Below are 26732 nucleotides of genomic sequence, written 5' to 3' on the forward strand. Positions count from 1 at the left end.
CACTAAGTAATACTAACTAATGACAGACACTTGAGTTTCAGACTTCATATCCTTCAAAAACTATACAGTAATGTGAAATAGGTCATTCCAGCAACTTTCTAAGTTTATAGGAGCAATATTTAAAATCTGTCCCAATTTTTGAGCCTTTGTCCAGATTTCTTGTGCTGGAAAGTTAGGTGTTATGCTGTACACCAAACACGAAGCTCTACCCTGGAAGTTTCACCTTTTGTACACTGAAAAGTATCAGAGTGATTGCACTATTTTTTTTTTTATCTTAGACTTTTAAAACATTTTAAACTGATTGTTATTGGTTAAACAAGTGAGTGAACTTGTATTTAAAATAAAACAAAATATTTACATTAACAGAAAGCTACAGAAATAATATATTAATGAACTGATTTTCATATTAAATATATGAATCCATTAAGCATGGTGACAAACATATTGTGTTTTGTTAGAAAATTGTCAATTACTGTGAGCAGTATATTTCTACATGAATAAATATACTAGAACGCAAGTAAATATGTTTTGCACATTATACAACTTATACATGTAGAATAAACACTCTGTATAAAAATAAAATGTTAAAAAAGAAAGAAGGTTTACATATATATATATATAGAGAGAGAGAGAGAGAGATGGAGAGATTGAGTCCTAATCCTAAAAAAAAAGGATACAGCTTGGTATAAGCTACCCAATTAAAAGAATAATATTTATTCTCAAGACCTGTATTTTAAATTCTCATAGAAAATAGATAATAATGCCACATTAAAGTCTTGAATGATAAAGCCTTGTAAGGTTTTATATCTATATCACTGTAAAGACAAAAAATGTACTTTATTTAGATGAACACTATAATCTATTTGATTAATGTTCTATTTTTCATTATTATTGTTATTACAGTCTTCCATCTGGATTTGTCTCTTTAGGCTTAAATAGCTCTAGTCCATTTCTTTCTGAAATTTGCTGTTGTTTAGATTTAGGAATGGAAAGGAAAGGACATATTTTAAGTAGTCAAAACTGCTTGTTTCAAAGGAAGCATAGATTATTAATATTGTAGGAAATAAAGTGTGGCCTTTAATACATAGTATTTTATGACTTTATTTCTATATTTCCATTGCTTTCTGTGAATAGTCATTATCAAATCTGATTACACAATTAGCAAATTTTAGAAGTGGATTTACCCAAGCAGTTCTAATAAGATGTGCTTTGTCCAGTTGTGAGACAATTTTGACAATTATAGACTTATGAGAGGGCTCCTTTTTTAGCCTAAGGTTTTCTAGGAGATATATGAGCTTTCTCTATACCATATGGCAAGATCACCTGGAGGTTTTACACTGTTGAAATCCAGTTGGTGAGGAAATTAAAAATTATTTTCCTTTATGTGTTATTTCTTTTTTCCCTTTTTTTGAGGTTCTCAACCTTTTTCATTAGCTATATATTTTGTTTTAGCTAAACATCATGTTCACCCAGTCTTCCATTGATGCCATTTAAACTTGTTTCTATGTTGTCTATGTGACCAGATTTTTTTTTAATTTCAAGCTGTTGTTTCCTCTTTCTTATATATAATCAACCTTTTCATCCATATTATCTTTTTAAGAATAATCCTTGTATAAATGGCAATGTATTTTGGCAATCCTTCATTGTAGAGATGGTTGCTCAGTAGTTTTAGAAACTTGACATTTTTCAGGAGTCTGTTGATATATATTATGGCAGGTTTAATTATTAATTTTGCAAATATAATTTCCACCTGAGACAAACTATACATTTTCTTTCTTTTCATTGACCAGATTAAATATTAAATATTAAACTTTAAATATTTAATAAAAATATTGTCAAAAACATTCTAATAGTACAGCACAACTAAAATCTGCTTGACTCAAGCCACTGTCTTGGCCACACACAATATTTCAAAGTTTCTTCTCAAAGATAGTCAGGACCACACAAGAGGTGATCTAGGAGTCCTACCATGTGATAACATTTTAAAATGCTGGCTGGTTTTATTCTCTGTTTGGGTGGTGGCTCCAGATTGTCAAAATAAATTGGTACTCTCATTGCTCATAGGCCCAAGCTTACTATGTATAGCTGGTGTGCCACTCTGCAAGAAATGGAATGTATTTGATAATAATCAATAACTGCTATGTTTCTGGCATGTGATAATCTCCAATTCTTTTGTTCCCCCTTGCAACCAGTTGTCCAGTTGCTAATATCATCTCCTCTGCTTATTTACTTGATCTATCTAGCCCAGCTTGGCCTTCCCCAGACTCAGATTCATGTCCAGGACCAATGAGGAAATCTGTGATGATGACACAACAATGTAATCCTGCCAGGAAGTATATACTAACCCCTGCTATCCTACAACAACACTGCAGTCCCCACTATTGTTACCTCTGTTAGATGCAAGTAAACTTCTGTACATGTGCAACCTCCCAACTAAGAGGCATATATTCTTTAAGCATGTCAGGCTCTTAATCATATTATTGCAGCAAGCAATGGTTGCCTTCCTTCAATACCCCAAGAAAGGTGAGCCAAAACTGGCTGCTCACTACCATCATCTCCCATATGGCCTCTTCAGAGACCATGCCTCTAGTCAAGCAGGAGTTGTCTGTATTTCGGCAAGGGCATTATATACTCTGCCAGTAGGCCATTAACCAAATAACCATTATTTTATTTTCACTTTGAAAACCTTTTAAAGGTAAGAAACTGTATCAACAAAAAAGTGCTAAATGTAGCAGACCTAAGTAGGTTTAAAGTGGGTCTCAGAAACTGGATGAGGGACTACACAAGGAGCAGTGATGTTTCAAGTTCTTGTAGAGTAGTGCAGTTAAGATATGTGCATTACTGTGAGTTGAGGAATGTAGTTTTGTTTTTATTATTAATTAATTTGTAATTAAACCTTTACTCAGATGTGTGCTTTATATTTTTAAGTTAACTGTGTATTCTTTAGTGTCTTTGTATTCAAAGTGTATTTTGTGTACAGATGCAGGATAGATGTTTTGAAGGTTGTTATATTAGGTGGTCTAATTTAATGTGCCATGTAGCTCAGTCTTTTCAGAACCTTTAATGGGCCAGATGTTGCCCATAATTTTTATCCCTATATTTTATTAACTTTAGCCACTTGGTGATTTTCTTTACTAAAAGCTGTTTTTATGTACATTGTTAAAAAGCTTTGGCTTGTATACTGACTGTGTCATGGGATAAATATGAATAGCAGTTAAAACAATTCTAATAGCACATGTTAAATATTTATTAGTTCTTAGAATGATATATCTTCCTAGGCTAGGCCATGGTATATAAGGAATTTCTATTAATTTTATACAGTCAGTGATTTTGTGAACAAGCTCAATGCCTATTGGTAATCTAGCTTGACTGAATGGATCCACTGTTGAAATGTACAGGTACCCATATAGTTATCCATTTCCTTTCTGAAGACACAGATTTATGGGCAGATTTTAACTGAGACTATGAGTTTATTCTTTAACACTGGTACTCTGAGAACCATCTCTTTTCTCAGTACAATTAATATTAATTTTAATGTAGCTGATTGTCTTCTACTGTTTGTGTAATGGATGTGCAGTGGTATTCTAAAGAAAGGATTTCCTATAGGAAAGGGTCCTTTAATGTGAGGTATAAGGTATTGTGATGCAGAGAAGAGGGAGGAGCTATTGTAATATGTGGCTACAAGAGAAGCCTCAAGGCTCTTCATTTCTCTTTGTGAGAAATCCTTAAATAAGGTATTTCTTTATTTGCACTTGACAGCATGTGAGTAGTTACAGAGCAGAGAGCTGCATTCTATAAATGGTCTAATAGAGTAGACACTTACCACTTTGCTGTGACACCCAAACCCATGTGGGATCTAGTTGCTAAATCCATATGCTTTGTGGATAGTACTGGTTATATGGCATTTAAAGGAAACCACCTAAACAGATAATGTCACTGAGTAGGTAATAAGAAACAAGGAAGCTTAAACACTAGAGTTATAGAGCATGAATTATAAATGGAGTATGAAATAAAGACCATAGGTAATTAGGGAAGAAGAAAAAAGAAAAAGTATATGATTTCCTAAGAAGGGTTAAACATGAGAAAGATAAGAGGTATCTAGCTATCTAAAATTAATTTACTTTTTGCTGATCTTTTAAAGAAGAATTCATACATGAATACAAGCTGTTCTGCAATATTTCCTTGAATTTCTGATGAAATTATCTGGACTGATGGGTTAAACAATACAAAGGTCATAAATTGTCCTCCGAGATTACTTTAAGGTTTATGTAAACTGGATGAACAGGAAGAGAAAAGAAAGAAGGGAGAAAAACAGAGAAATGCAGATATAGAAACAGAGATAGACAGAGACAGAAAGACCAAAAGACTAAGAGAAAGAGAGTGATGGTGTAATATTAGCAAATATATATATTTGATTTATTTAGTGTGTTATTTATTGTCACCTCACAGTATGACATTGTCCTGTTCGATTCTCAGCTAGAGCGTCTTCTGCATGGAGACATGCGTGAATGGGCGTACCTTCGTTGAAGGCTGTGCGTCAGAGCTGGCAACTCGGCACGTAAAAATCTACTGCCAATCATTAGCGAACCGGAGTTCCGCTGTGGCGACCCCTAACCGGGAAAAGCCGAAAGACACAACAACAACAACAACAAGTGTGTTATTCATTTAGCATTTGCTAACAAGGTAAGAGAACTGATACAGGGAATCTTTGCAATGATGACCCAAGCGGTAAGAGGAAAGACAATACTTTAATGCTATAATACAAAGAACAATAGACAATAAATCAAAGTAAACAATCAATTAAATAAAATAGAGAAACTACACATTGTCAATGTATAGTATACGGGATATTTAATAGAAAGATTAAAGAGTTTAAAAAACAGGAAAACTATAAGAGTACACAAAGTTGAATTTATGCAATATTCCAATATTTACCTAGAAATAGTGTAATGTTATTTGCACACACACACACACACACACACACACACACACACACACACACACACACACACACACACACACACACACACACACACACACACACACACATACTACACACAAACATATTTACAGTAACAATGGAATTATGTGGCAATTCAAATAAAAAGAACTAAAGAAGGGATTTTATATCTCATACAATGTAAGTCTTATTTGTAGCCAGTAAAAGGGGTGATTGCACCTGGATGTCAATGTACAGTCAAGAAGAAAAAAATATATACATATAATTTCTTATTTGGCTGTATCTGTGAACCACATACATTTGTTCTTTGCAATTAGTTGGAATTTCAGCATTCTATTAAAGATTGTCAAATTATTGGCTTATAAAATAAAAAAAAAAATCAACAGAAACAGTAATACGAACTTCAAAAAACAAAAAACTTGCTGTGGTGCCCAAGTCAGATAATCTTCAGAAAAATGCTACTAGAAAAAACAAAAATGATTTTAATAAAGCTGAGTGCTTTCATGCCACAGTGAAAACTTAATCACATTGATCTGATAGAGTTTCATATATGGAACAAAACCACCCAACTCTTTTTTTTTTTAAATCATGATTTCTGTGTTTCTATGGGCATTTATCTGAAGATTGTCTGGTCTGGGCAACGCAGCAAGCTTTTTGTTGTTCAAATTTTATTGGCTTGCCAGATCTTGTCATGGAAATTTTTCCAATTTATACATGTATAATGTGTAGCTCCAGACAAGTGACAAGTGGAGTACCTCAGGGTTCAGTCCTGGGACCGCTCTTGTTTGGCATCTACTTCTCTGAAGTACAGGCCAACACTAAGGGACTCTGGCTAACAAGGTTCACAGATGACTGCAAACTGGAAGCCATTATTGAATCCCCAAATGATGTGGATACTCTACAAAAGGGCCTTACAGAAACAGATGCTTGGTGCCAGAGCCATGGGCTCAAGCTCAATGCCAAGAAATGTATAGTTATCCCCTTTGGGGAAAAAACATGTATCCGCAAATTACCATATAGGTGGCAGTACACTAAGCACTGAAAGTGAGATAAGAGACTTAGGGACACAGGTGGACAGTGGTTTCACCTTCGATAACCACATCGCCACAACAGTCAGGAAATCCTTCTATGTGGCACAACTCATCACTAAGGGCTTTTCATCCAGAAAAAAAGAGGTCATTGTCCCACTGTACTCATCCCTCATTAGACCCATTATAGAATACAATGCCCCATTTGGTATGTACCTCTCAAGACATCTGCAACAACTGGAAAGGCCGCAGAAATACCTCACTAAAAGAATCACAGGCCTAAAGCAGATGCCCTACGCTGACCACCTTAAAAAACTCCAGCTATACTCTGTCACATATCCTTTACTCAGAGGCAATCTCTGCTTAACATACAAGGCCATGTCATACCCAGAGCTGTTGGACATGCTACACTTAAAGAAATCCCAATCCCTCAGATTCACACACTCCAGGGATCTAAACCTTGTCATCACAATAAACAAAATATGCTGGAGGGATAGGTTCCTGACCCAGAGACTCCGCAGACACTGGAATAGATTGCCCATACATGTCAAGCAGAGTGTCTCTTTGGCCCTCTTCAAAAGGAACCTTGACGATTGGATGGGAGAAAGGAAATTCACCCCGGGGATCACGTCAGTCGCCCTGCTAGACAGGGGTCCAGGGAAGTAAATAGTGTGGGAAGAAATAACCAGGGAATTGTTATGGCTAGGCTTGTATAGGCCCTAGGGCTGATAGCCTAGTACCAACCTATGAACCTATAATTTTAACAAATGTTCTTTCTTTACAGATAGCTTAAATTTAGGTAGTACTAGCTGAAGGTCTCATTGTTTTGTAAAGCATGATTTTCACTAAGTAATATAGTTATGATGCAAAACTCTACATATGTGGTCATAAGACGAAAGATAAATGATTGTGTGATGGTCAGTCAGTTACCTTTATTGAAGGGAGACACAGTCATGTGCCCAAGATTTATTGGGCACCGTGGATTTGGTTTTGGAAACGTTGTAGAATAGTAATGTTTGAGTAGAATTCTGTCGACTTGGCATCTGCTAAATCCTCTGGTTTTCCTAGATTATTATATCTTTTTTAACAATAAGGCAATGTTAATCCAATTCAGAACATCAGAACTTAAATTTGAGTTATCTGTATCTCATTTTCTTTTTTTTTCAGCAAAACATATTACCTGTCAGCCAAACATTAATCTGTTTGCTAGCTTTGCAGATCATGATAGGAGTGTTATGAAAGCATGTAACTAGCATAAGGACACTGATATCCTGGAACACATTTATTTGGATCCGGATCTGTGGTTATGGTCTTTCTAACCATTAATCCATTAATGTCTCTTCCTAGACCTCTTAGATACTTTTCAAGTTTTGTGTCTGACATGCAGTCTTACTGCCCACAATGGTACCCAAATGAAGCTGCATAAGGATATCCAATAAACATATGATTTTAACTCATGCATGATGAAAATTATTCCAAGTGGTGAATATGCATTTTTATTTTACTGCTTAAATCATCTCAGTTTAATGGATTTTTCTCAATGTATCTGTCATGCTGTCAAAGTGAGTCTGCTTCAGCAATGAATCTGAATAGTTTCCTAGGCTTCTCTTCTTTTGTGCAAGTTCAAATAAAAAAAATAGCTTCTTAGCCTTGCTAAAAGATGCCATGCTCAGTTAGTAATGGACGTGATCCTGATATCGAGACATATCTGAATTTAGGAATGTGCTGTAATTTTTTTATATGTAGCTAAAACTTCCTTACTTCAGTGTAGATTGTGTCATGCAGTAAATTGTGTACACTTTAAATCACTCTAAAAGGATTGCTGCTGTTTGTTGCACCCAAAACATGTTCTTATGGACCTTACTTCACTTGTACCACTAGAAGTCACCCTAAAGTTGCATTTTTGGCTACCCCATTCAAACAAGAATGCCCTGCACTGGTTTTCTCTCTTCCATCCAAATGCTAGTCAGTCATATCTCACCAACAGCATGAACATAAGAACTTTAGCTGTGAAACTCCATTTAATACATAGAATAAACAAAAAATATATATATAAAATAAATTATGATTAAATTAATTCACAATGTTATATTGAAACTTTTGACCAAACAGCAAAGGTAAAATAATTCATATATACAGTATGTTATTAAGCAGAAAAACGAAGATGTTCTAGAATGAAATTTAAAGTTGTAATGAAGAAACTGAAATTCACACATTAGACGTAATAGCTTATGAACATGGCTTTATCAGTGTACAAGCTTTGATATCACTTAAACCCAATCAAGGTCAATTGTAAGTATATTTATAGCAAAGGAAATCCAATATGCATGTGTTTCAGCCATCCATCTATTAAAAATTACTGTTAATAAGTTCATCACACTACGCTTGTGCAAGAAGTGCTGGTATAATGTTTGTCTATACCATGATTAATTCCCTTACCTACTGAAAATTATAGAGAATCCCTGGGATTCATTAATGCATACACTAATTGTACACAATTCTGAGAGAAAAGATATCACACGTGTAACTCACACCTTCTTCTCCAAATTTTAGTTTTCCAACAGATTTTTTTGCAGCCTTAAATGTTGAGGGGGATTCAAAAGTGCAGACTGTATTTACACTTAATGTAGTCTTTCTGACTGGATAGCATGAAACATGTGGTAATGATTCACCTGAATGTAGATTGTGCACACTTATTGTGCACTTAGAGTAGGTGTTAATGAATCTGGTAATGTCTGAATATAAAAATATTTAGAAGCCATAGTGGACCTAATTCTTGCCTTCTGCAGAGACTAGAAGGAAAGCAGTGAGCTCTTCTTTATGAGTAAATTTATCAGCTGCCTAGATCCTCTAGAATGCCCTCCTTGACTGCAGGAGGCAAACATTTTAGTTATCTTCAAGGTGCATGATTCTTTGAAGTGTAATGTGGGGCTTCCACTTCTTACAAAAAACATCACCATCCTCTTAACTGTACACTTCTCAGAAGAGTGAGGTTCTGCAAAACTTAACTGCTACAGTACAACTTTCTTTTTTTCCTTAGCATTTGTTTTACTATTTTATTAGCTCATTTTAAAAACTGACTGCATTTTATCTGGGATATCTCTCTGCCCTGCATTTCCCAATTACTACTAACAAAGCAGATTTTACCTGCCACAACCATTCTAGATTATGCAACTCCTGCAAAACTCATCCACAAAAACATGAAGAAATGGTATGGCAGGCTCAACAGGAAAACATGATTGCCAGAGGAACAGCTAGAGTGAACCATGGCTAAATTTGGACTGTAGCTATTTGAGGGAGATTTTTTTGGAAGCCACCCAGAAACCTTCTGCAACACTGCTACCAAACAGGTCCGACTAGCACATGTCATGCACTGCCATCTATATATAAAATGTCTGCCCATGTATTTGGCATCCACCTATAAGGTAGTCAGTAGCATGCTATGTACAGAAGTGAATGAATTTCAATGATTTCTTCAATGAAATTACTTTAACAAAAAGAGTTTTTAGTGGACTATGAAGCTAAAAATCTCAGCTAAAATTCTAGTGCATGTAATCCATGAACAACTCGCAGAATGAACTTAGTGAAGAGGAGCATGACTCTAACAAGGATCTGTCTGTCCATCTACTGAAATTACTTGAGTAAGATGGGAAAGACCTCAAGATATGAAAGCTTGGAGCTGTATTTCTAGTCATTTTCAAAGCATATCTGACCCTATTGAATTAACACCTCTATTCAGTTTAGCACAAATAGGCTTGCATAAAAATTAAATGGTTCACTAGCTGCATGAAAGCAGAAGATACATGGGGCAGACGTGATATAATTTTGGATTGTCTTTCAAAAATAACAAGAAAGTTGGTTAAGCATTTTTGCTGGTCCTTAGGTTAATTAGTAAATGCCACATTCGTTATATTGATCACAGTGGTTCAACATGATGACAATACTGCCTTATTCTGCATTAGTAATAACAACTATGAGACCACAAGGAAAATACAGGAAAGATTAATAAAACCTGAGAGCTGTTTATACTATTCCCATCTTATATACTAAACTCTATCAAGAGTCAAGACTAAAGTTATTCAGCATTGTATCTGACATTGTCAGATTTCACACACTCACCCCAGCATTCAATAAATCCTACACTAATTTTTCCATGTGAAGTGGGCACGAAAAGTTTGTGATTCAGTAAACTCATTGTAGTGGCACGCAATCAAGCGCAATCGTGCACACTGCTGGAGTCTGTGTAGCTTCCATGGCATGCAAATCACCCCTGCAAAGCAGTCCTCAGCATTTCAATAAACTGTAAAGCAACCGTGTAGACTCCATGTAGCCTCTGGCCATGTATATGAAAACTTTTTGAATACAGCTGCGGAAAGGAGTCTACACAAAAACCAAACTCAGTAAAAGTGGTCACATCAGCACACAACTGACTATAACAAGTTAAAATACGCACATTAATATCATATTTAGATATTTTAGTTCTACAAATGGGTGAATAACAGTTTTAACAATAATTATTAAATAAATGGAAGCCTTGCTTTATTCATAGTACTATACTTGTAAGAAATGTATACATCATAAATATAAAATGGTATGAAAAACAGCATTGACACTGTAATGTAGGCATATTGAGTATGTAGTTTGTGGAATACAGTAAAATGTAAGGAAAAATGGTTGTCCCTTTTGTGTTATGCATATCTCTCCCCTGCAGTTCCTATGCCTACACAGTTATTAACCTTGTACAAGAGGTCCTCTCTACATGATTATTATACTAATGAGGTCCACACACCTTTGATTTACTGAATCACTAAAAAGCGTAACTGTGTAGGGCAGACCACTTCGTGTAGGGACTCCTACAGTGTTTTCTCACTGTGGTGCTTTGTGCAGTTGTAGGAAAATGAGGAATACATAGATGGTGTCTGTCTAACTGATATGCAAGTAGTTCTATAGCCCCACTTGTATATGTTTGGGCTGGATTACAGATGGTGCAGCATTCGAGTACATGCCCTTCAACCTTCTTATTTACTTTGTGGTTTTTTTTTTTTTTTTGGCCATTGATGTGCACAGGGGTGTGCAGGGGCACACAGGGGCACATAGTGGTGCATAGTGGCTCGATGCAAATACATACAAGGTGTCTGTCTAACTGATATGTTAAATCTAAGAAGCATCCTTAACAAAACACATGAACTTCATGCCACCCTAAGTCTCTACCAACCTGACATTGTCCTGTTAACAGAAACATGTCTAAAATCAGACATCAGTGACAATTAAATAACACCCCCTGGCTGCATTATATACAGAAATGATAGACAGGAAAAAAGAGGAGGGTGAGTGGCCATCCTTTCAAAAAAACACCCTATCTCTAGATATACTGAACATAGACACCCCCTCTTTCCAAAACTGTGAACTAATACTAAACAAACTCTATCTTAATACAAAAAAGCATATAAATATTATAGGCATTTGCATCCCACCTGGCCAAAATATTCTAACAATGGAAAATATATTACAATGGTCATCTAGTACCCATCTCAATAAACTATTATATTATAGCCGGGGACTTTAACATAGACTGGAATGCCTGTAACGGATCTACCCCTACTAACCACATCAATCTCCATGGCTACTCACAACTAATCAAAACCCCGACTAGAACTGACAAAAAAGACAAACAAAGAGTCAGTCCTAGACTGGATCTTAACTAGTCATCCCTATACCACACAAATCTCTGGCTGTCTATCAGACAGTCTCAGTGATCACCTTCCAACTTTTCTTCTCAGACAACTATTAAACCCTTTTAAAATCCTAAAATACAATCAAGTCCACAACACCAAAAACTTCAGCGCTCTAGAATGTACAACCTTACTGAGAAATTGTAACTGGAACCCAATAAACTTTCTCCTTCTAGATGAAGCAGTACATTACTTTAACACCACCTTCATCAGCATCCTAAATCAACTAGCTCCCACCAGAACCTTACGGATCAAACCTAACTATACTCCCTGGCTTACTAAATCAACCAGATCTCTACTAAAAATAAGAGACAAAGCCTGGGACAAATGGGCTATAGAAAAAAAATGCAAACTGTCAAAAATACCTAGAACTTAGAAACTTAGTCAAAAACAGATCAGGCAAGACAAAAAAGACTACTATAATAACATCCAAATAAAACATCAGAAAAATCCCGAAAAGTTTTGGTCCGCCATTAATAAAATACTGCATCCAGGACAAACTGCCTCCCCAGCCCCAAATGTATCCAATAACAAACATGATATCCCAACCCAGTTTAACAAATACTTTACCAAATCTATATTAAACCTTATAAATACTAACTTTACTCCTAGACCCCCATTACCCCCACCAACTAACAACCTCAACTGCTTTCAATTCCAACCAGTCCATACTGCTACTGTAACAAAATATCTTAAAAAACTCAAGCCAACTACCATAGCCGCAGACATCCTACCAGCAGAATATCTAAAAGTAGCCGCCGATGCAACCTCAGTCCCTATTGCCACCCTAATTAACCACTCTATCACAGAAAATAAAACACCTAAACTCTGGAAAATAGTGCATATAATCCACTTCACAAAGGTGGTAACTCTACAGACCTATCCGACTATCCTCCCATATCCGTACTCTCCCCGCTTCAAAAATCTTGGAAAAATGCATTCATACGTAACTGCTAGAATACCTATTAACAATCACCTAACTCCCACCCAACATGGATTTTGACCTAATCATAGTACCACCACAGCACTAATGTGTTTTACCAGTACTGTTAACCAAATTTGTTCTGAAGGTAATCTAGCCTCTTCAACCTTTCTTGATCTGTCAAAGGCATTTGACACTATATCCCATTCCATACTCTTCAAGCCTTAACTGATTTAATCCTCAGCCAGATAGCAATTACTTGGTTTAAAGACTGTCTGAATGGCCGTCGACGAGCTGTATTATGGCAACAAAACCTCTTCCCTCTACTTCCTGTAACCATAGGAGTCCCACAAGGTTCTATCCTTGACCTGCTCCTCTTCACTATCTTCACTAACAAACTTCATACAGTTACAAAAGATTCTACGCTCATACAGTACTCAGATGATTCAGCCCTTATATGTCCCGCTCCTACCCTCCAACAACTAGAACAAATCACCCAACAGTCATTTGTAGCTATAGAAGCTTGGCTAACTAATGCTCAACTAATTTTGAACCCCCCCAAAAAGTCAACTCATCCTATTTCACCCTACCAGTGCCCCTGACACCCCACCAGCATTCAAAATTACCTCAGCCAATAACACCATTATAACTCCAGTTCCAGTACCAAACTGTTAGGGGTTACTATTGACAGTAATTTGCTATTTGATGCTCATATTTCACATTACATAAAAACATACATAAAAACTACGGAGCCTCTACAGAAGTAAACACTATCTCACAGCCGACACTAGAGTTACTATTGCAACTTACCTCAACTTTACTCTATGCCTCCCCAATCCTTACCAACATTAGTAAGGCTGATATGACAAAACTAGAAACTTGTTACAATAAAAGAGAAACATTCACAGATCCCACCACTGCCACTCTCTCAGAAAACTTTCATGGTCTTGAATTCCCCTCATTGCTAAAATACAAACAGCTCAAAATGGCCCACCATATTATAAATCAGCCTGAAAAAACTCCAGCCCTAAAGAACATACTAACAAACTACTCCAACAAACGTATCCTTCCTTCCAGCAATAAAGCACTGTTAGAAATAACAAAAAACAAAAATCACACTGGAGAATCCCTTTACTCCAGTTACATCGCCAAAGTCTGGAATAGTCTCTCATTGCACATCAAAACCAATACTAATACTGAACAATTCAAAAAACTTCTAAAAGCCCACCTATCGGCCTCATGGATATGCCCGTGTATTGTACCAGGATAAAAAAAAAAAAAACACTACATTAACTCCATCTCTGATACCTGATAACAATCTTACCAAACTTGATTGCTTCTGGTTTACTCTTCTCTCCATTTCCACATACCTTTCTTAACAATCCTGTAGCCTATGCATACAGCTATTAGCTAACCTTGTAAAGCCTGCACTAAAGTAACCAGTGCAAACAGACCTAGCTATAAAACTTTGCTTCTGCCCAATAGTAACCTTAGCTATTAGTCTGTTTTTTTCTACACTGTTTAATAATCCACCATCTGTAACGTGTTTCTTCACAAAATATGTAACTTTTAATATTGTTTCTCTTACAAAATATTATGTAAAATCTTAAGCTTGTTAACTTCTCTTTTTTGTAAAATTGTTACGTTTGTCTAATTCTTTGTATGTCTTGGAGCTTTTCTCCCCGGGCATCTGCTGAAAACGGACCTGTTGTCCAGTCAGACTTTCCCGGTAAACAAATGTAAAATAAATAAATAAATATGTAACTAGTTCTATAGCCCTACATGTATATGATTGTGCTGGAGTACAGATGGTGTAGGGTTTGAGTACTTTACTTTTTTTGTGTTTATTTTATTCTTTTTTTTTTTTTTTTGATGTTGGTGCACCCAGGGGCTTGTAGTAGTGAAATGCCAGCAGTGACTGAAAGTTCACTTAATACTTGCAAGTAAGTAGCAGGTGAGTCTCATAGGTGCTAATTACAGCAGAAACAGGTGATTTTCAGTACAGTGCCATTCCACAGGCTATAAAACAGGCAGATAGACTCAAGTCTGTTTTTTCCTGTCTACTGCAATAACATTATAGTAGAGTCAAGGAACTTTTAACCTGAGACAATTATAGGGGCTGCTGGAGCTTTAATCTATATGTATGTGCTAGATACTGAAGCTGAGGCTGCTGGTGCTGATGACAATAGGTCAAGGCTGAGGAGGTGAAGTGTGTTCAGGTCCAGGCTGACGTTTCACATGCTATATGACATGAAGATTGTGGAATGCTACAAGGTGGATGGGGACACATTACAAGAACTCTGGGAGCTCTACTGTCCTCAACTTAGACCCAGAGCCAACGGAGGGGAACCCATCCCAGTGGAAACTAAGGTATGTGTAGCCCTTAGGATATTAGCTACCTTTCAGAGACCAACTGGGGACATGAAGGGCATCTCACAGGCATCAGTATCCAGGATCCTACACAAATTCCTCGATACCATGCTCATGCATGCCAGTGAGCACATATGTTTTCTTCATAGGTCTGAGGAGAGGGCCAGCAATATGGTCCACTTCTACTGGGTAGTGCACTACCCTGAGGTACTGGATGCTATAGACTGCACTCATGTAGACATCAAGACACCACCTGGTGAGCAGAGTAGAATTCACTATAACCACAAGAGGTTCCCCCTCCATCAACTGCCAAGTCATGTGCAATGCCTAGTGAATTATCTTGAATGCGTGTGCTGGCAACCCTGGCAGTTTTTGTGACTCCCATAGCTGGCACACATCACAGCTGTACCAGATGTTTGCTAGGGGGACATCCCACAGGTACATTTACTGGGGGATGTTGGCTATGCACTGGAGCTGTGGCTGATGATACCCATCAGAAGTGCACACACACCCACAGAAGAATGCTATAGTAAGGCACACACTCAAACTAGAAACATCATAGACTGTGTGCTTGGGCTGCTGAAGTTACAGTTCAGGTGCCTAAATAGATCTGGTGGAGCCTTGCAGTATGATGCATGAACATATTCAAAAATCTTCATAGTATGTGCTGTGCTACACAATTTGATCCTGCTGAAACAGCTACAGCAGGATCAGCAAAGGGAAGGGACACACATCCCCCCACCAATGCCTAGTCACCACAGCCACAGTCAGAGGAGGACTCAGAGGGAGAACCACCAGCTGCTGTGAACAGAGGCAGAACAAGGTGCACAGTATGCCCTTACTTTAATGAAGAGACAATGCGTAGCACATTCACTGACCACCTAGGTGCCTAATACCATTCTCTGACTCACATACATAAATTAAAATTGGTGCCAGGTGAATCACACAACCTTTATCTCCCCATGTAATGGCTGTGTACTGCTTGCATCAGACAGAGTCAACCCTGAACTAAATCTGCTGCAATTGCAAGTTACCTCATGAACATTCCTCTCAACTGGACAGAGTGTAGCACAATGTCCAGAATCTGGCCTTATATTTTTGGTCCATTTTTCATAAAGATGTGTGGTGTTGTGAAGATAGGTAAAGGCTGCCAGCCTAGCTAGCTAGAATTTTGTAGATATTTCTGTCATTTGTAAATATTAATGTAAGCCACAGGCTTGTTCTCCTAAATGTGAAAAGACTGTATTGGATGTTGAACTGAAAAAAATGTAACAACAGTGCACTCGGCTGTAATAAAGCTGATAAGTCAAGCATTGTGAAATTCTTTGATCTAAAACTTGGAGCCGAGATGTCTAGAGGTAGGCATTCTGCCTATTGTTTTGAGGCCAGAGTTAATGGCAAGAATTTGCATGTATAATTTCTTTTACTGCTCTGGCTTCCTGACCAGCACCAAGATCAAAAGGGCTATTAACGCCTGAGTTTCTGTTACCCTGGGAACCAGAAAGAAATGATGTAATCTGAAATGAATCAGTGGTACTGTGTTATCAATTTAAGGACAGAGAGAACATCCAACATCACCAGCACTGTCTTGCTCTATATGTAAGTTTATTTTAGAACTGTGTTTTCTCTTAGATATAGCTAGGAAATAGGACAATTAGATTAGTCTTTTTTTCTGTACTGATGTCAGAACTTTTCTACTGTATTATTTTAAGTATTTCTCTGTGATCTCTGAATGCTTGACTAGCACTGTGTAGTAAGAAGTATTGTCTTGTGTTTTTATTATTTATGTCTTGTATTATGTCTTGAGAACATCCAACACCACCAGCACTGTCTTGCTCTATATGTAAGTTTATTTTAGAACTATGTTTTCCCTTAGATATAGCTAGGAAATAGGACAATTAGATTAGTCTTTTTTTCTGTACTGATGTCAGAACTTTTCTACTGTATTATTTTAAGTATTTCTCTGTGATCTCTGAATGCTTGACTAGCACTGTGTAGTAAGAAGTATTGCCTTGTGTTTTTATTATTTATTATTAAATATGTTTAAACCTTTAAACTGTGGCTGTTTTGCATAGAGATAATTTAAGCTCTAGAGTACATTGCATATGTATATATATATATATATATATATATATATATATATATATATATATATATATATATATATATATATATATTGTGATACTGTACAAAGCCACTCCAAATAAGCCTTGATTGATTAGTTGCACTTACCATTTGGATAATAATATCACACAGTATAATTGGAAACCCTTTCATAAGGGCCGTTTGTTAGCTGATAAATATTAATGGGTGGTGGCAGTGATTTCTACCATATATTCTGGGTAAAAGGGGCACTGCTGGAGAACCTGTGCCAGCCTTCCCCAGGAGTGTCCATGTGGTTGTATATAACTCTTATCTCAAAGTGTGTGCATGTCAGCTACTTGGGCAAGGACATGAAGCACTGGTTGGACAGATGGGGTGGTGGAGGTTTTAGCTTGCCCACTAAGCTGAGATCTGGACGCTATAGCTGTGCCAGTGGGGAGTCTTATTGGGGACATGGAGAGAAAGGAAGAAACCAGCCCCAGACTAACTGTGATCTCTGTGTGCTCTTAAGGTAAATTGTACTTTACTGTGTGTGTATTTATTATCCTTTCCCTATAAGGATGCCCCTCACTGGTGTTAGTGGTGAGATTGAGGCTCCTTGATTGCTGGTCCAGTGCAATGGAGTCATAAGTTTCATGGATGATTACTGGCAAATCATTACAGATTGAAGTCAGAAAATAATGACAGACACAGTTTCAGACTTCATATCCTTCACTAATTTCATGATAATGCGAAATCTGTCATTCTATCAACTTTCTTCGCTTGTAAGAGCAATATTTAATAAGTGCACCTATTTTAGTGCTTTTGCCCCACTTTTATTTATGGCTTTGTCCATATTTCATGCTCTAAGATGTTGAGAGGTATGCTCTTGAACCTGGGCTGATTGTTTAATGATATTATGTCATAGTATTCATTTTTTACCTTACTACAGTAATCAGGTAAATATTGTTGTATGTCCACAGAAACAACTATAACATATCACAGCAGAGCAAATGTGTTCACTTACTTGTCCCCATAGTTTCATACGTTCATTATATGATACTAGGCTATTGGCCCAGTGGCCCTTATAAGCCCAGCCAATAATGTCACCCATGTTCCCACAAAGTCAGCACCTGTTTTCCCTGTCCAGCAGGGACAGAGGTGGGATCCCATAATTAAGTAGTGTGCCTCATCCATTACAGATTCACCTTGTATGCAAAGAGGTCCTCTCTACATGATTATTATACTAATGAGGTCCACACACCTTTGATTTACTGAATCACTAAAAAGCGTAACTGTGTAGGGCAGACCACTTGTAGGGACTCCTACAGTGTTTTCTCACTGTGGTGCTTTGTGCAGTTGTAGGAAAATGAGGAATACATAGATGGTGTCTGTCTAACTGATATGCAAGTAGTTCTATAGCCCCACTTGTATATGTTTGGGCTGGATTACAGATGGTGCAGCATTCGAGTACATGCCTTCAACCTTCTTATTTTGTGGTTTTTTTTTTTTTGGCCATTGATGTGCTACAGGGTGTGCAGGGGCACACAGGGGCACATAGTGGTGCATAGTGGCTCGATGCAAATACATACAAGGTGTCTGTCTAACTGATATGTTAAATCTAAGAAGCATCCTTAACAAAACACATGAACTTCATGCCACCCTAAGTCTCTACCAACCTGACATTGTCCTGTTAACAGAAACATGTCTAAAATCAGACATCAGTGACAATTAAATAACACCCCCTGGCTGCATTATATACAGAAATGATAGACAGGAAAAAAGAGGAGGGTGAGTGGCCATCCTTTCAAAAAAACACCCTATCTCTAGATATACTGAACATAGACACCCCCTCTTTCCAAAACTGTGAACTAATACTAAACAAACTCTATCTTAATACAAAAAAGCATATAAATATTATAGGCATTTGCATCCCACCTGGCCAAAATATTCTAACAATGGAAAATATATTACAATGGTCATCTAGTACCCATCTCAATAAACTATTATATTATAGCCGGGGACTTTAACATAGACTGGAATGCCTGTAACGGATCTACCCCTACTAACCACATCAATCTCCATGGCTACTCACAACTAATCAAAACCCCTACTAGAACTGACAAAATACAAATAAAGAGTCAGTACTAGACTGGATCTTAACTAGCCGTCCCAATACCACACAGATCTCTGGCTGTCTACCAGACAGTCTCAGTGATCACCTTCCAACCTTTCTTCTCAGACAACTATTAAACCCTTTTAAAATCCTAAAATACAATCAAGTCCACAACACCAAAAACTTCAGCGCTCTAGAATGTACAACCTTACTGAGAAATTGTAACTGGAACCCAATAAACTTTCTCCTTCTAGATGAAGCAGTACATTACTTTAACACCACCTTCATCAGCATCCTAAATCAACTAGCTCCCACCAGAACCTTACGGATCAAACCTAACTATACTCCCTGGCTTACTAAATCAGCAGATCTCTACTAAAAATAAGAGACAAAGCCTGGGACAAATGGGCTATAGAAAAAAAATGCAAACTGTCAAAAATACCTAGAACTTAGAAACTTAGTCAAAAACAGATCAGGCAAGACAAAAAAGACTACTATAATAACATCCAAATAAAACATCAGAAAAATCCCGAAAAGTTTTGGTCCGCCATTAATAAAATACTGCATCCAGGACAAACTGCCTCCCCAGCCCCAAATGTATCCAATAACAAACATGATATCCCAACCCAGTTTAACAAATACTTTACCAAATCTATATTAAACCTTATAAATACTAACTTTGCTCCTAGACCCCATTACCCCACCAACTAACAACCTCAACTGCTTTCAATTCCAACCAGTCCATACTGCTACTGTAACAAAATATCTTAAAACTCAAGCCAACTACCATAGCCGCAGACATCCTACCAGCAGAATATCTAAAAGTAGCCGCCGATGCAACCTCAGTCCCTATTGCCACCCTAATTAACCACTCTATCACAGAAAATAAAACACCTAAACTCTGGAAAATAGTGCATATAATCCACTTCACAAAGGTGGTAACTCTACAGACCTATCCGACTATCCTCCCATATCCGTACTCTCCCGCTTCAAAATCTTGGAAAATGCATTCATACGTAACTGCTAGAATACCTATTAACAATCACCTAACTCCCACCCAACATGGATTTTGACCTAATCATAGTACCACCACAGCACTAATGTGTTTTACCAGTACTGTTAACCAAATTTGTTCTGAAGGTAATCTAGCCTCTTCAACCTTTCTTGATCTGTCAAAGGCATTTGACACTATATCCCATTCCATACTCTTCAAGCCTTAACTGATTTAATCCTCAGCCAGATAGCAATTACTTGGTTTAAAGACTGTCTGAATGGCCGTCGACGAGCTGTATTATGGCAGCAAAACCTCTTCCCTCTACTTCCTGTAACCATAGGAGTCCCACAAGGTTCTATCCTTGACCTGCTCCTCTTCACTATCTTCACTAACAAACTTCATACAGTTACAAAAGATTCTACGCTCATACAGTACTCAGATGATTCAGCCCTTATATGTCCCGCTCCTACCCTCCAACAACTAGAACAAATCACCCAACAGTCATTTGTAGCTATAGAAGCTTGGCTAACTAATGCTCAACTAATTTTGAACCCCAAAAGTCAACTCATCCTATTTCACCCTACCAGTGCCCCTGACACCCCACCAGCATTCAAAATTACCTCAGCCAATAACACCATTATAACTCCAGTTCCAGTACCAAACTGTTAGGGGTTACTATTGACAGTAATTTGCTATTTGATGCTCATATTTCACATTACATAAAAACATACATAAAAACTCTGAGCCTCTACAGAGTAAACACTATCTCACAGCCGACACTAGAGTTACTATTGCAACTTACCTCAACTACTCTATGCCTCCCCAATCCTTACCAACATTAGTAAAGGCTGATGTAATAAAACTAGAAACTTGTTACAATAAAAGAGAAACATTCACAGATCCCACCACTGCCACTCTCTCAGAAAACTTTCATGGTCTTGAATTCCCCTCATTGCTAAAATACAAACAGCTCAAAATGGCCCACCATATTATAAATCAGCCTGAAAAAACTCCAGCCCTAAAGAACATACTAACAAACTACTCCAACAAACGTATCCTTCCTTCCAGCAATAAAGCACTGTTAGAAATAACAAAAAACAAAAATCACACTGGAGAATCCCTTTACTCCAGTTACGCCATAAAGTCTGGAATAGTCTCTCATTGCACATCAAAACCAATACTAATACTGAACAATTCAAAAAACTTCTAAAAGCCCACCTATCGGCCTCATGGATATGCCCGTGTATTGTACCAGGATAAAAAAAAAAAAAACACTACATTAACTCCATCTCTGATACCTGATAACAATCTTACCAAACTTGATTGCTTCTGGTTTACTCTTCTCTCCATTTCCACATACCTTTCTTAACAATCCTGTAGCCTATGCATACAGCTATTAGCTAACCTTGTAAAGCCTGCACTAAAGTAACCAGTGCAAACAGACCTAGCTATAAAACTTTGCTTCTGCCCAATAGTAACCTTAGCTATTAGTCTGTTTTTTTCTACACTGTTTAATAATCCACCATCTGTAACGTGTTTCTTCACAAAATATGTAACTTTTAATATTGTTTCTCTTACAAAATATTATGTAAAATCTTAAGCTTGTTAACTTCTCTTTTTTGTAAAATTGTTGCGTTTGTCTAATTCTTTGTATGACTTGGAGCTTTTCTCCCCGGGCATCTGCTGAAAACGGACCTGTTGTCCAGTCAGACTTTCCCGGTAAACAAATGTAAAATAAATAAATAAATATGTAACTAGTTCTATAGCCCTACATGTATATGATTGTGCTGGAGTACAGATGGTGTAGGGTTTGAGTACTTTACTTTTTTTGTGTTTATTTTATTCTTTTTTTTTTTTTTTTGATGTTGGTGCACCCAGGGGCTTGTAGTAGTGAAATGCCAGCAGTGACTGAAAGTTCACTTAATACTTGCAAGTAAGTAGCAGGTGAGTCTCATAGGTGCTAATTACAGCAGAAACAGGTGATTTTCAGTACAGTGCCATTCCACAGGCTATAAAACAGGCAGATAGACTCAAGTCTGTTTTTTCCTGTCTACTGCAATAACATTATAGTAGAGTCAAGGAACTTTTAACCTGAGACAATTATAGGGGCTGCTGGAGCTTTAATCTATATGTATGTGCTAGATACTGAAGCTGAGGCTGCTGGTGCTGATGACAATAGGTCAAGGCTGAGGAGGTGAAGTGTGTTCAGGTCCAGGCTGACGTTTCACATGCTATATGACATGAAGATTGTGGAATGCTACAAGGTGGATGGGGACACATTACAAGAACTCTGGGAGCTCTACTGTCCTCAACTTAGACCCAGAGCCAACGGAGGAACCCATCCCAGTGGAAACTAAGGTATGTGTAGCCCTTAGGATGTTAGCTACCTTTCAGAGACCAACTGGGGACATGAAGGGCATCTCACAGGCATCAGTATCCAGGATCCTACACAAATTCCTCGATACCATGCTCATGCATGCCAGTGAGCACATATGTTTTCTTCATAGGTCTGAGGAGAGGGCCAGCAATATGGTCCACTTCTACTGGGTAGTGCACTACCCTGAGGTACTGGATGCTATAGACTGCACTCATGTAGACATCAAGACACCACCTGGTGAGCAGAGTAGAATTCACTATAACCACAAGAGGTTCCCCCTCCATCAACTGCCAAGTCATGTGCAATGCCTGGTGAATTATCTTGAATCTCGTGTGCTGGCAACCCTGGCAGTTTTTGTGACTCCCATAGCTGGCACACATCACAGCTGTACCAGATGTTTGCTAGGGGGACATCCCACAGGTACATTTACTGGGGGATGTTGGCTATGCACTGGAGCTGTGGCTGATGATACCCATCAGAAGTGCACACACACCCACAGAAGAATGCTATAGTAAGGCACACACTCAAACTAGAAACATCATAGACTGTGTGCTTGGGCTGCTGAAGTTACAGTTCAGGTGCCTAAATAGATCTGGTGGAGCCTTGCAGTATGATGCATGAACATATTCAAAAATCTTCACAGTATATGTTGTGCTACACAATCTGATCTTGCAGAAACAGCTACAGCAGGATCAGCAAAGGGAAGGGACACACATCCCCCCACCAATGCCTAGTCACCACAGCCACAGTCAGAGGAGGACTCAGAGGGAGAACCACCAGCTGCTGTGAACAGAGGCAGAACAAGGTGCACAGTATGCCCTTACTTTAATGAAGAGACAATCATTAGCACATTCACTGACCACCTAGGTGCCTAATACCATTCTCTGACTCACATACATAAATTAAAATTGGTGCCAGGTGAATCACACAACCTTTATCTCCCATGTAATGGCTGTGTACTGCTTGCATCAGACAGAGTCAACCCTGAACTAAATCTGCTGCAATTGCAAGTTACCTCATGAACATTCCTCTCAACTGGACAGAGTGTAGCACAATGTCCAGAATCTGTATATATTTTGGTCCATTTTCATAAAGATGTGTGGTGTTGTGAAGATAGGTAAAGGCTGCCAGCCTAGCTAGCTAGAATTTTGTAGATATTTCTGTCATTTGTAAATATTAATGTAAGCCACAGGCTTGTTCTCCTAAATGTGAAAAGACTGTATTGGATGTTGAACTGAAAAAAATGTAACAACAGTGCACTCGGCTGTAATAAAGCTGATAAGTCAAGCATTGTGAAATTCTTTGATCTAAAACTTGGAGCCGAGATGTCTAGAGGTAGGCATTCTGCCTATTGTTTTGAGGCCAGAGTTAATGGCAAGAATTTGCATGTATAATTTCTTTTACTGCTCTGGCTTCCTGACCAGCACCAAGATCAAAAGGGCTATTAACGCCTGAGTTTCTGTTACCCTGGGAACCAGAAAGAAATGATGTAATCTGAAATGAATCAGTGGTACTGTGTTATCAATTTAAGGACAGAGAGAACATCCAACATCACCAGCACTGTCTTGCTCTATATGTAAGTTTATTTTAGAACTGTGTTTTCTCTTAGATATAGCTAGAAATAGGACAATTAGATTAGTCTTTTTTTCTGTACTGATGTCAGAACTTTTCTACTGTATTATTTTAAGTATTTCTCTGTGATCTCTGAATGCTTGACTAGCACTGTGTAGTAAGAAGTATTGTCTTGTGTTTTATTATTTATGTCTTGTATTATGTCTTGAGAACATCCAACACCACCAGCACTGTCTTGCTCTATATGTAAGTTTATTTTAGAACTATGTTTTCCCTTAGATATAGCTAGGAAATAGGACAATTAGATTAGTCTTTTTCTGTACTGATGTCAGAACTTTCTACTGTATTATTTTAAGTATTTCTCTGTGATCTCTGAATGCTTGACTAGCACTGTGTAGTAAGAAGTATTGTCTTGTGTTTTTATTATTTATTATTAAATATGTTTAAACCTTTAAACTGTGGCTGTTTTGCATAGAGATAATTTAAGCTCTAGAGTACATTGCATATGTATATATATATATATATATATATATATATATATATATATATATATATATATATATATATATATATATATTGTGATACTGTACAAAGCCACTCCAAATAAGCCTTGATTGATTAGTTGCACTTACCATTTGGATAATAATATCGCACAGTATAATTGGAAACCCTTTCATAAGGGCCGTTTGTTAGCTGATAAATATTAGTGGGGTGGTGGCAGCGATTTCTACCATATAGTCTGGGTAAAAGGGGCACTACTGGAGAACCTGTGCCAGCCTTCCCCAGGAGTGTCCATGTGGTTGTATATAACTCTTATCTCAAAGTGTGTGCGTGTCAGCTACTTGGGCAAGGACATGAAGCACTGGTTGGACAGATGGGGTGGTGGAGGTTTTAGCTTGCCCACTAAGCTGAGATCTGGATGCTATAGCTGTGCCAGTGGGGAGTCTTATTGGGGACATGGAGAGAAAGGAAGAAACCAGCCCCAGACTAACTGTGATCTCTGTATGCTCTTAAGGTAAATTGTACTTTACTGTGTGTGTATTTATTATCCTTTCCCTATAAGGATGCCCCTCACTGGTGTTAGCGGTGAGATTGAGGCTCCTTGATTGCTGGTCCAGTGCAATGGAGTCATAAGTTTCATGGATGATTACTGGCAAATCATTACAGATTGAAGTCAGAAAATAATGACAGACACAGTTTCAGACTTCATATCCTTCACTAATTTCATGATAATGCGAAATCTGTCATTCTATCAACTCTTTTAGCTTGTAAGAGCAATATTTAACAAGTGCACCTATTTTAGTGCTTTTGCCCCACTTTTATTTATGGCTTTGTCCATATTTCATGCTCTAAGATGTTGAGAGGTATGCTCTTGAACCTGGGCTGATTGTTTAATGATATTATGTCATAGTATTCATTTGTTACCTTACTACAGTAATCAGGTAAATATTGTTGTATGTCCACAGAAACAACTATAACATATCACAGCAGAGCAAATGTGTTCCCTTGCTTGTCCCTATAGTTTCATACGTTCATTATATGATACTAGGCTATTGGCCCAGTGGCCCTTATAAGCCTAGCCAATAATGTCACCCATGTTCCCACAAAGTCAGCACCTGTTTTCCCTGTCCAGCAGGGACAGAGGTGGGATCCCATAATTAAGTAGTGTGCCTCATCCATTACAGATTCACACAGTCAACCCTCTAAAAGATAATGAGGAACACAGCATGCCCCAGTGTAGCAACATACCTTTGCAAGAGTAAAGCATTACACACAACAGTTGTAAAGTAATGCGACACTTTGCAATCTCTGACATCAAAAACAGTCCCAAGATCAAACTATAGGGAGGATACAGAACAAGAAGAGTAACAAGTAACATGGAGATTAATAACATATATTTTATTGTGCCATGCTAGGACTTCAGCTATGATCACCAAATTAACAACAGGCTAATTTTCTTCTACACATAACAGTAACTGAGGTTTGCTTCCCCTTACACAAGACAGCTGGGTTCCCTTGCTTGACCTATACCAGTTACTCATCTGTGATAGCAGTGTACATTGTATTGCACTTCATTGTGTGAATAATGTTTGTACTACTGTGCTGCATAGCTATTCCTGTGTTCGAAAGATCCATCGGTGTGCTGGTTCAAATCCCAGACTACATAGACATTTGTAATGTGTACTTTCATTTGCTACTGTGGTTAACATGCCTAGCTTTTATGCATTTCACTTTTTTTGTCTGTTTCACTTTCCTCTGCTTATGGGATAAGGAATGTCGGAGATGTCCATGTTCATTACTAGTACATGTCAGCTCTGGGGTAAAGTGTCTGAGCATAGTCAAACATGACACATATTGTTTTCTGATAAGAACAAGGCCATTGCTTTGTTTGTAGCAGAAAACAAAAGGTGTCATGTTTGGCTCTGCTCATCTGTTTTGCGCAGAGGTCTGCATCCCTAAAACTGGACAAACAAGACCACCTAGGAAGCAGAGTGCCACAAAAAGAAACCAGATAGATTCAGTTATTGCCCTTGGTCACTGCAAAAACCAGGCCTGGAGTACAGACTCAGCTGGTAGAT

This window comes from Protopterus annectens, chromosome 5.part1 (assembly GCF_019279795.1).
Source record: "Protopterus annectens isolate FY-2018-M chromosome 5.part1, PAN1.0, whole genome shotgun sequence".
NCBI lineage: Eukaryota > Metazoa > Chordata > Ceratodontiformes > Protopteridae > Protopterus > Protopterus annectens.